Raw genomic sequence first — 12,035 nt, 5'->3', positions numbered from 1 at the left:
GATTCACAAGGACAGGGAACATCAACTGAGAAGATGAAAGTTATTATAATATAATAATTTATAATATAAAGATGTAATAGTATTATATCTTTGCATACCACCAATATGTACTTGACAAAACAAACAAATAAAAATAAAAATAAATAAATAAATAAAACAATCCAGTTATATAGCAAAGTAAATGTTTGATTGGAGAATGTGGGCATCGATCCCACCACCTCTTGCATGCAAAGCAAGCGCTCTACCATATGAGCTAATTCCCCAGCTTGGAGCAGCCTTGACCTACAAAACTGAAACAATTCAGGATGAGGGGGAGAAACTGAGGAAATGAAATTAGATGCCGAAGTAAGTAAGTCTTAAGCATAAAACGTATCAGGAAAGACTTAATGAACTCAATCTGTATAGTCTGGAGGACAGAAGGAAAAGGGGGGACATGATCGAAACATTTAAATATGTTAAAGGGTTAAATAAGGTCCAGGAGGGAAGTGTTTTTAATAGGAAAGTGAACACAAGAACAAAGGGACACAATCTGAAGTTAGTTGGGGGGGGGAATCAAAAGTAACATGAGAAAATATTATTTTACTGAAAGAGTAGTAGATCCTTGGAACAAACTTCCAGCAGACGTGGTAGGTAAATCCACAGTCACTGAATGTAAACATGCCTGGAATAAACATATATACATCCTAAGATAAAATACAGGAAATAGTATAAGGGCAGACTAGATGGACCATGAGGTCTTTTTCTGCCGTCAATCTTCTATGTTTCTATGTTTCTATGTTTCTATATTTCTAAGACTGCTAGAAATGACCAAGACACACCTCAGCTCCATTTACCTGGGAAGAGCTTGAGCAGATGGAGTCGGAGGATGTGGACAACTTCCTCACAGCTGTGAGTTCTGGAGCTGTGCCAGACTGCAGAGATGCCAGCACAGGGATCTGTGACGGTGAGGTTTCTCTCACTAAACTGTTGTTTATGTGTACAGTGATCCCCCGATCATTGCATGCGTAGATGGTGTTTTTACTTCCGCAGCGCTAGCGAGGAGCCGAAGATTGGGGTTCCTGGGAAGGGGACTCAGCTTGTCTGCCGCCTGCTCGCGCATCGCCCGCCCACGCCGTTCATTCTCGCCGCTTCCCAGCTGAGTCCTGAAGCGAATTCGCTTCAGGACTCAGCTGGGAAGCGGCGAGAATGAACGGCGTGGGCGGGAGAAGGGTGGACGGGCGGCGGACAAGCCGTTCGCTCACGCTCGCTCGCGCCGCTTCCCAGCTGAGTCCTGAAGCGAATTCGCTTCAGGACTCAGCTGGGAAGCAGCGAGAATGAACGGCGTGGGCGGGCGAAGGGCGGGCGGGCGGCAGCGAGAAGTTTGGGTGGGCGGTGGGAAAACTCCTCGCTGATGCCCGCCGCTCGCCCTCCCGCCAGCAAGAGGGGGAAGACCTAGGGAAGCCGCCCAGCAGCTGATCTGCCCGGCGCCATCTACGCATGCGTGCCCATAGAAAAAAGGGCGCGCATGTGCAGATGGTGTTTTTACTTCCGGGTTGCAAAATCGCCATATAGCCATTTCGCAATGATCGGGGTCGCAATACCCGGGGGATCACTGTATGTGCCTGTGGATGGCTGATTTGCCAGAGTGCCAAGCTTCCAAGAATTCTCTTTTTTAAAAAATAATAAATTTGTATTGATATTTTTCTCATCATTCCTATCATCCTTTTCCTCCCACTTAGGACTGTACGACTGTCGGCTAAGATTTGTATTAATATTGATTATTTCTTAATTGCTTTTTTGACCCCTATGACAATCATTAAGTGTTGTACCACATGATTCTTGACAAATGTATCTTTTTTTCTTATGTACACTGAGAGCATATACACCAAGACAAATTCCTTGTGTGTCCAGTCACACAGCCAATAAAGAATTATTCTATTCTATTCTGTTCTGTTCTGTTCCTGGTCTACTCTGCTCTACTCTACTCTACTCCATTCCATTCCATTTAAAATAATAACACATACACACTGCATTTAACACAGTGCTCAGTGATGTGTGCTCCCACCACCCAACAACATTCAAACCCCTCCAGCAAAATGAGGGTGTACCTTATTTATAGCATTTTAAACCAAGAAAATTGCAATATTTACATATTATAGAGTGATTCCAATTTATTCTTTATACCCTGGTCTCGAATTCTACTGACCATGTAACCTCTGACCCTGTCCCATCGTCCCATTAGTTCCTGCAATTTATTTTCATTAATCATATTCATCTTTATATCCATGCTTTCCAGGAATTCTCTAGCATTTTTGGATTTGGCTTTTTCTCTAATAGAATAATATTACAAGGTCATATCCTCAGCTCCTTGGATCGTATCCTAAATCATCGCAGTTTGGTGGGTGAAGGATGCCTGATGTCTGGGGAATTAGCTCAAATGGTAGAGCGCTCGCTTAGCATGCGAGAGGTAGCAGGATCGATGCCTGCATTCTCCAGTCTATTCATTTTTGTCTTCCATAGAAGAAAATCCTCTTATTGTTGTGCTTAGCTCTGGCCCAGCTCCTTCCCCAAGGACTGTGGATGTGGGGGAGACATCCACATGCCGCAGGGCTGTTTTGCTCCCGGTGAAATCTGCTGATGAAGGCTCCTCTGACCAAGAAGACATGAGTGACAGGGAGGAGGAGAGTGTGGCAGACAGCTCAGAAGGAGATCAATTATCTAGCTCCTCCTTAGATTTGAAACAAGAGGTAATGATACAGCCATGCATGCGGAGAGCGATGCATAGGCAGCAACAACTGAGAGATTATTATCAAAGAAAATGAGGCCAACTGTGGTTGGGTGGGGCTGTGGTAATTAGTGAGACAGCTATAAATAGCAGCCTGTGGGTTTGGCCATTGTGGAGGTTTATCTGATCATTGTGTTTCGTACCTGCCTTGCTGACTTCAACCTTGGCGTGTTGCTTTTTCCCTGCTTTGAAACTAAAGCAGAGCAAAGGGTGTTTCACTTTGTGAAATAAGAAGGACCGTGAATTGCCTCACAGCTGCAAGCTAAGTATCTCAGAACTGATAAGGGACTTGTACCAATTACCAGTTTGTTTGGAGACAAGTGCTCATTGCTATACAAAAAGAGGGCTTAGTTTAAGTGAATTTTCATTATAAAGAACATTGTTTTGAATTTTCAAATGTGTGTGTGTCTGAAATTTGTACCTGTGAATTTTCGGGAGGATTCTACCAGAGAGCCCGACAGAACACTTATTATCATAAATTTCTACACTGTTGCCAAGCAGTCCGGACAGGCAGTTGGGCAATTGAGTCCTCGGACAGGGGTGGCACACAAATTCAATCAATCGATTGATCAATTGATCAATCAATCAATCATTAAGTAAGTACTAAGTGGCAATATCAAATTCTTGCTTTGCTTCAGCAGACGATGGAATAGATGCCCATCTTCTCCAGATACAATTTTGCTTGATTTTACCATCCATACAGAAAATCCACCCCAATCCACTCTCTGTGAGTCTTCATAACAACTTCTAGATGGCTTTTCTGGAATAATGATGGAGTGGCATTGCTGGGATGTGGGGCAATCAGCGGAAATGATAGAACACTTGATACCTGATCACGGGATCAGAGGATGCATTCTCTGAGAGAAACATATGCCTCAGTTTGCCATTTTATTGGACCTGTTTTATATACAGTGGTACCTCTACTTATGAATTTAATTCACTCTGTGACCAGGTTCTTAAGTATAAAAGTTTGTAAGAAGAAGCAATTTTTCCAATAGGAATCAATGTAAAAGCAAATAATGCATGCGATTGGGGAAACCACAGGGAGGGTGGAGGCCCTGTTTCCTCCCAGGAGATTCGTAAAGAGGCCCCTAGGAGGCTTCTCCCTGCATTTCCAGCCCTGTTTCCTCCCAGGAGATTCCTAGAGAGGCCCTGCAGAGGCTTCTCCCTACCTTTTCCTGCCCTGTTTCCTTCCAGGAAATTCCTAGAGAGGCCTCACAGAGGCTTCTTCACGCATTTTCCAATTACAGTTTCGGAGGCTCAGGTTTGTAAGTGGAAAATGGTTCTTGAGAAGAGGCAAAAAAATCTTGAACACCCAGTTCGCATCTAGAAAAGTTTGTAAGTAGAGGCATGCTTAGGTAGAGGAACCACTGTATTTAATTTCTGCAACTTGTCCTGATTTTTTGCAGTTCTGGGCAGAAGGCTTATTCTGCCAGTTCAGACCAGTTGAGGTGAACTCGTAGCACTGATTCTCAGTGGGCCACATTTTCATGGCTGGGTGCAATGCAGAAGGCACACAAGCAAATAAAGAGCACGTGGGGTGGGCTGCGTGCATTTGTGGAGGTGTCACGCACACTCACATTTGTGAACTGGTAGGAAAAGTAAGTGACTACCACCCTTGGTTCTGTGCCTTAAAATCTACATGGAGCTGGGTAATTAGCTCATATGCTAGAGCCCTTGCTTTGCATACAAGATGTGGTAGTATCTACACCCACATTCTCTAGTAAATGTTTACTTTATTTTACTATATTGTTAGATCATTTTCAGCTCTTCAGTTGTTGTCTCTTTCCCTAAATTCTTGTGACATAGTGGATCAAGGTTGCTAGCTATTTCCAGAACTGTAAAGTTTACAAACTTGACAACTTGGAACGTATGTTCCTCTTGGTGCTTGCTAAGAAAGGATTTTTCAAAAAGACCATCATATAATTTTAACCTTTATTATTTCTTATACGATATTATAGTATTGCAAAAAAGAATAAAGGGTGCTTGGAGAGTGTGGGTACCAGACATACTACCGCTTGTGTGTCAAGCAAGCATTTCTGTGTTAGCAAAAACATCAAAAGAGAAGGATTTAGGGGTAGTAATTTCTGACAGTCTCAAAATGGGTGAGCAGTGTGGTCTGGCGGTAGGAAAAGCAAGTAGGATGCTTGGCTGCATAGCTAGAGGTATAACAAGCAGGAAGAGGGAGTTTGTGATCCCCTTATATAGAGCGCTGGTGAGACCACATTTGGAATACTGTGTTCAGTTCTGGAGACCTCACCAAACAAAAAGATATTGATAAAATTGAACAGGTCCAAAGACGGGCTACAAGAATGGTGGAAGGTCTTAAGCATAAAACGTATCAGGAAAGACTTAATGAACTCAATCTGTATAGTCTGGAGGACAGAAGGAAAAGGGGGGACATGATTAAAATATTTAAATATGTCAAAGGGTTAAATAAGGTCCAGGAGGGAAGTGTTTTTAATAGGAAAGTGAACACAAGAACAAGGGGCCACAATCTGGTTAGTTGGGGGAAAGATCAAAAGCAACGTGAGAAAATATTATTTTACTGAAAGAGTAGTAGATCCTTGGAACAAACTTCCAGCAGACATGGTTGGTAAATCCACAGTAACTGAATTTAAACATGCCTGGGATAAACATATATCCATTGTAAGATAAAATACAGGAAATAGTATAAGGGCAGACTAGATGGACCATGAGGTCTTTTTCTTATTTTTTTTATTCCCCTCATTTCACCTTCTTCCTTTGGCAGCGACTGTCCTCCTCCTCCTCTTCTTCCTCCTCTTCCTCCCACCCAAATTCCGAGCTTTTATTTCTTTCCTAATGGGTTTGCACGCATTATTTGCTTTTACATTGATTCCTATGGAAAAATTGCTTCTACTTACAAACTTTTCTACTTACGAACCTGGTCATGGAACGAATTGAGTTCTTAAGTAGAGGTACCACTGTATGGGAAAAATATGCAAAACTTGCCTACGTGAGGATCTTCTATATGGATGTGAAAACTGAAGAGAGACTGGCTGGAAAATGCAAGCATCGATCCTGCTACCTCTCGCATGCTAAGCGAGCGCTCTACCATTTGAGCTAATTCCCCTGTCAAATTTGTTCTGCCATGTTACAAGAATTCAGGACAAGAAGCAAAAAACGAAGAGTTGAAAACGATCTAATACTCTTTGGCAAAGGAAAGGAAAAAAAGGGGAAAAAATGGAACTGGAGAATGTGGGCATCGATCCCACCACCTCTTGCATGCAAAGCAAGCACTCTACCATATGAGCTAATTCCCCAACTGCCTGGCAACTTTTATTCACAAGGACAGGGAACAGCAACTGAGAAGATGGCAATTATTATAATATAATAATTTATAATATAAAGATATAATAATATTATATCTTTGCATACCACCAATATGTACTTGACAAAACAAACAAATAAATAAAAATAAATAAATAAAACAATCCAATTACATAGCAAAGTAAATGTTTGATTGGAGAATGTGGGCATCGATCCCTCTTGCATGCAAAGCAAGCGCTCTACCATATGAGCTAATTCCCCAGCTAGGAGCAGCCTTGACCCACAAAACTGAAACAATTCAGGATGAGGGGGAGAAACCGAGGAAATGAAAATAGATTCCGAAGTAAGTAAGACTTAAGCATAAAACGTATCAGGAAAGACTTCATGAACTCAATCTGTATAGTCTGGAGGACAGAAGGAAAAGGGGGGACATGATCGAAACATTTAAATATGTTAAAGGGTTAAATAAGGTTCAGGAGGGAAGTGTTTTTAATAGGAAAGTGAACACAAGAACAAAGGGACACAATCTGAAGTTAGTTGGGGGGGGAATCAAAAGTAACATGAGAAAATATTATTTTACTGAAAGAGTAGTAGATCCTTGGAACAAACTTCCAGCAGACGTGGTAGATAAATCCACAGTAACTGAATTTAAACATGCCTGGGATAAACATATATCCACCCTAAGATAAAATACAAGAAATAGTATAAGGGCAGACTAGATGGATCATGAGGTCTTTTTCTGCCGTCAGTCTTCTATGTTTCTATGTTTCTAAGTCTGCTAGAAATGACCAAGACACACCTGAGCTCCATTTACCTGGGAAGAGCTTGAGCAGGTGGAGTCGGAGGATGCGGACAAATTCCTCACAGCTGTGAGTTCTGGATCTGTGCCAGTCTGCAGAGATGCCAGCACGGGGACCTGTGAGAGTGAGGTTTCTCGCACCATACTGTTGTTTATGTGTATGTACCCGTGGATGTCTGATTTGCCAGAGTGCCAGGCTTCCAGGAATTATCTCTTTTTTAAAAAAATTTGTATTGATTTTTTAACATCACATACATTTAGCCCTATGCTCCCACCACCCAACAACATTCAAATCCCTCCACCAAAATGAGGGTGTACCTTATTTATAGCATTTTAAACTAAGAACATTACAATATTTACATATTATAGAGTGATTCCAATTTATTCTTTATACCATGCATTTTCCATTCAATCTCTGTTCACTTTTCTCTTCCATGCAGAAAATCCTCTTTTAGGCAAATTGTGCATACTTATTATCCTAAATTTCTACAGTGTTGCAAAATAGTCCAGACAGGCAGTTGGGCAGTTAAGTCCTTGGAGAGGTGTGGCATATCAATCAAGCAATCAAGCAATCAAGCAATCAAGCAATCAATCAAGCAAGCAATCAATCAATCAAGCAAGCAAGCAAGCAATCAAGCAATCAAGCAATCAATCAAGCAATCAATCAATCAATCAAGCAAGCAAGCAAGCAAGCAAGCAAGCAAGCAAGCAAGCAAGCAAGCAAGCAAGCAAGCAAGCAAGCAAAGAAACAAACAAACAAACAAATAAATAAATAAATAGCATAGCAATACCAAATTCTTGCTTTGCTTCAGTAGACAGTGGAATTGAATCTATTTAGTGACTGGATCCAGAAGGGTGGTGGTCCTCTTAGTGCTAATTCAGGCATCCCCCCTGAAGATCTAGATGTATTGGTCCAAGGGGCTTCCTTTCATGTGGGTACCATATTTTTGGGAGTGTAAGACACACCTCTTTACCCCCCAAAAGAGGATGAAAACTTGGGTGTGCCTTATACACCAAACAAAGCCCCCCTAGCCACACCGACACTTTGGCCTCTACCTCTCAGCAATTTATCTCCTTGCAGCAAACCGCTCAGAGCCTGATTAGCACAAGCAACTGATTATTGGCCTCCCAGTTAGCAGCTGATTGAGGCTGCAAACAGGCCCACGTGCTGAAATGAAACTGAAACTAAAACTGCAATGAGGCAAATTGCTGGGAGGTAGAGGCAGAGGCAGAATTTTATTTTACTTTTGTGCTAATCAGTTGCTGCAACTGGATGCAAGGAGGTAAGTCAATAACTATAAATCTACAGAATGTTCAAATTATTAGATTTATTTTTAAAGACTGCTTTATTATTGTTCTAGACAACCTAAGAAAATGGAGATGTTTTTTAAAATAAATGCTTGATCTGAAGTGACCCAGTGCTATTGTATCTTCTTTTAAATAGCAGAGAATTATTAATATTTCAAGAAAGCCGCATCAATTTTAACAGCATCTGTACAAGTATAATCTGAAATGTAACAGTGTCCTGTTTAATATTAAGATAAGGCAGCTGAGTTAAACCCTGACTTAGTCATCTTTGGAGTAGATCTATTTAAATAATTGGGAGGAGCTAGTGTGACTACATTTAAGAAAACCTTCTGGCATTAATATACTGCAATAATGTACATTTCTTGAATTCTTTGCTGTTTCATAGAGTATATCATCTGTGCTGTTTGCTGGGAGGCAAATTGCTGAGAGTCAGAAGCAGATTCCCCCCCCCCTTCTTTTCCTCCCACTAAACTAAGGTGTGTCTTATACTCTGAAAAATACGGTAGGTTGGATTGCACTCTCACCATGGAGTACCAACCTTCTCCTATCAGTTTCTGTATGTTATTTTGGCGTCTTTCTTTCTTGGGAAATTGTGCAAGAACGCTATCAGGCAGCTGGGGAATTAGCTCAAATGGTAGAGCGCTTGCTTCGCATGCAAGAGGTAGCAGGATCGATGCCTGCATTCTCCAGACGTTCTCTTTTATTTTGCCCCATCCATAGAGAGTTCATCATCCAATTGCTGCATCTCCTCCGAGGTTCTTTCCAATAGAACAGCTTCCCTTCAGAAATTATAGGAGCTTTTGTTCTGTTGGGCTCTCTGGTAGACTCCTCCCAAAAATTCACAGGTACAAATTTCAGACACACACACATTTGAAAATTCAAAACAATGTTCTTTATAATGAAAATTCACTTAACCTAAGCCCTCTTTTGGTATAGCAAAGAGCACTCGTCTCCAAACAAACTGGTAATTTGTACAAGTCCCTTATCAGTTCTGTGATACTTAGCTTGCAGCTGTGAGGTAATTCACAGTCCTTCTTTCACAAAGTGAAACACCCTTTGCTCTGCTTTAGTTTCAAAGCGGGGAAAAATCATCACACAAAAGGTCAAAGTCAGTAAACCAGTCACGAAACACAATGATCAGATAATCCTCCACAATGGCCAAACCCACAGGCTGCACTTTATAGCAGCCTCACTAATTACCACAGCCCCACCCAACCACAGGTGGCCTCATTTTCTTTGATAATAATCTCTCAGTTGTTGCCTATGCATCGCTCTCCGCATGCGTGGCTGTATCATTAACTCTTGGTCTGAATCCAAGGAGGAGCTAGATAATTGATCTCCTTCTGAGCTGTCTGCCACACTCTCCTCCTCCCTGTCACTCATGTCTTCTTGGTCAGAGGAGCCTTCATCCTCAGATTCCACCGGGGACAAAACAGGCCTGCAGCATGTGGATGTCTCCCCCACATCCACAGTCCTTTGGGCAGGAGCAGGGCCAGAGCTAACCACAACAGCTTTATTACTTCTAAGAAGAGATTGGACGGTCATTTGTCAGAGATGATGTAGAGTCTCCTGCTTGAGTGGAGGGTGGGACTAGATGACCTACAAGGTCCCTTCCAACTCCATTAATCTGTTAAAAAATATCTGGTAGTTGTATACAGAAACTCTTTTGCTTTGTATGTTGCCTTGGAAATGTGTCACTTAACCCTTCTTTAACCATGGTTTATTGATTATCCCCTAGTGACTGGATCCCCACATCCCACTTTCCCAGATCCACCAGAGGGGTGGTGGTCCTCTTAGTGCTAATTCAGGCATCCCTCTGGAGCTCCAGGTGTATTGATTCAACGGGCTTCCTTTGATGTCGGTAGGTTGGATTGAACTCTCAGCATGGAACAGCAGCCTTCTTCTGTCAGTTTCTCTGTGTTATTTTGGCTTCTTTATTTCTTGGCAAATTGCGCAAGAACACTATCAGGCAGCTGGGGAATTAGCTCAAACGGTAGAGCGCTTGCTTAGCATGCGAGAGGTAGCAGGATCGATGCCTGCATTCTCCAGACATTGTCTTTTGTTTTACCCCATCCAAAGGGAGTCCTTCATCCAATTTCATGCATCTCCTCTGAGGTTCTTTCCATATGATGGCGCTTAGCTGCTGAGAAGCTCTGCCTAATGCAGCTTTAGCCTGAAGACATCATGGATCTCCACACCCCCCCTTTGTAATATCTAATTCATGTAATAGCTCCCTCTGGAGGTCAACATTGTCCACATACCGTTTGTTTTTTGAACATGATTTTAAAAACAAAATCACTTTAAGGTGAAAGTTCATTTGTTCTATAGAAAGGCAGGTTTAGTGATTGTTATTTTGAACAGAAGAGACTCAGCAATCTCAAGAGTATGCTTCATGTCAAAGGCAGAGAATATATTTGAACGAATTCATTTCTCTCAGCCCCTCTCCACCTCAGCTATCTCATGTAGGAGTTCCTCTCGCTCTCTTGTTAACTTCTCAGACCTTCTTCCTGGACAGGGTCTCCTCCACCTGACGCACGAATCCCAGCGACCGATAAGGTCCCACAGAGTTGGCCTTCTCTGGGTCCCGTCAACTAAACAATGTCGTTTGGCGGGCCCCAGGGGAAGAGCCTTCTCTGTGGCGGCCCTGGCCCTCTGGAACCAACTCCCCCCGGAGATTAGAACTGCCCCCACCCTCCATGTCTTTTGTAAACTACTCAAGACTCATTTATACTGCCAGGCATGGGGGAGTTGAGATATTCCTTCCCCCTAGGCCATTACAAGTTATGCATGGTATGTTTGTCTGTATGTTTGGTTTTATTATAAGAGTTTTTCGTTGTTTTATTATTGGATTGTCACATGCTGTTTTTATTATTGTTGTTAGCCGCCCCGAGTCTACGGAGAAGGGCGGCATACAAATCCAATAAATAATAATAATAATAATAATAATAATAATAATAATAATAATAATAATAATAATAATTATTATTTGAAACCGTCACCTTTTCCTCTTAGTTCTTCAACCTCCATTCCTTGTCCATCTCAATCCCTGGACAATTTCCTTCCTGGTGAAACAGCCAGCTTCTTGCTCATCCTTACAATATTTCCTTACAAATATTATTTTAGAGAGGAAGATGTGCTAATGCTCACTTACCAGTCACCAACAACAACACTCAAATATGCCAATAATCATGCAGTCATCAAAATAAAGAAATACACCACAACAATCATAAAGCAAGCACACCATCATAATATAATGATGCAAATATCAGCACAATGTTAAGGCTGAGTCTGACTTTGGATACATGATATGAAGACCTGGCTATCTGGTGAAGGCTCTAAAGCTGAAAATGGTGGAAAGGAAGAAGAGGATGGCCAACAGCAAGTGGATGGACTTTTGTTACAGTGCTGGTGGAGGAAGCCTTAGGAGAGCTGAAGGACCGAATAAGGGTCAGATAATAAGGGAGAATATCTACCTATATGGTGATGAAGAGTCAATTCTGACCTGATGGCACTTAATCAACCTTAAACTGTTCACTGTTGACCTCACCCCATTCCTAAGAGATCTGTAAAGGGCATGCATATGTGCATCAATGTTCCTAGCATGTACCCATATATTCATATCCATTTCTTGTATTCATAATTATGTTTATACTTATATCTGTTTTCTAATACATGCTTGATGAAATAAAATAAAATAAAATATAAAATAAAATAAAGTAGTAAAATAAAGTAATAATAAAACAAAATAATTAAATTAAATTACAGCAAAAAACAAAACATAAAATAAAATGAATAAACCCCAAGTTACCTTTGAAACCTGGTCATCTACATCAAGCTCCTGCAATTAATTCTTCAAAAAGGTTTTTTGTCTGT

At 41.5% G+C, this 12,035-nt stretch overlaps 3 non-coding genes across 3 annotated transcripts; 2 read left to right on the top strand and 1 right to left on the bottom strand.

Moving 5' to 3' along the window:
- Positions 1 to 190: 190 nt before the first annotated feature.
- TRNAA-UGC (transfer RNA alanine (anticodon UGC)) lies at positions 191 to 263 on the bottom strand. Its single transcript has one exon. It is a non-coding gene; the product is annotated as a tRNA-Ala (tRNA).
- A 2,138-nt stretch (positions 264 to 2,401) lies between these two features.
- Positions 2,402 to 2,474, top strand: TRNAA-AGC (transfer RNA alanine (anticodon AGC)). The gene has a single exon. It is a non-coding gene; the product is annotated as a tRNA-Ala (tRNA).
- A 6,304-nt stretch (positions 2,475 to 8,778) lies between these two features.
- Positions 8,779 to 8,851, top strand: TRNAA-CGC (transfer RNA alanine (anticodon CGC)). The gene has a single exon. It is a non-coding gene; the product is annotated as a tRNA-Ala (tRNA).
- Positions 8,852 to 12,035: the final 3,184 nt, after the last annotated feature.

The sequence above is a fragment of the Erythrolamprus reginae genome, chromosome 2 (genome assembly GCF_031021105.1).
Source record: "Erythrolamprus reginae isolate rEryReg1 chromosome 2, rEryReg1.hap1, whole genome shotgun sequence".
Classification (NCBI taxonomy): Eukaryota; Metazoa; Chordata; class Lepidosauria; order Squamata; family Dipsadidae; genus Erythrolamprus; species Erythrolamprus reginae.
The sequence above is the reverse complement of the archived record's forward strand: the minus strand, read 5'-3'. Positions and strand labels throughout refer to the sequence as shown.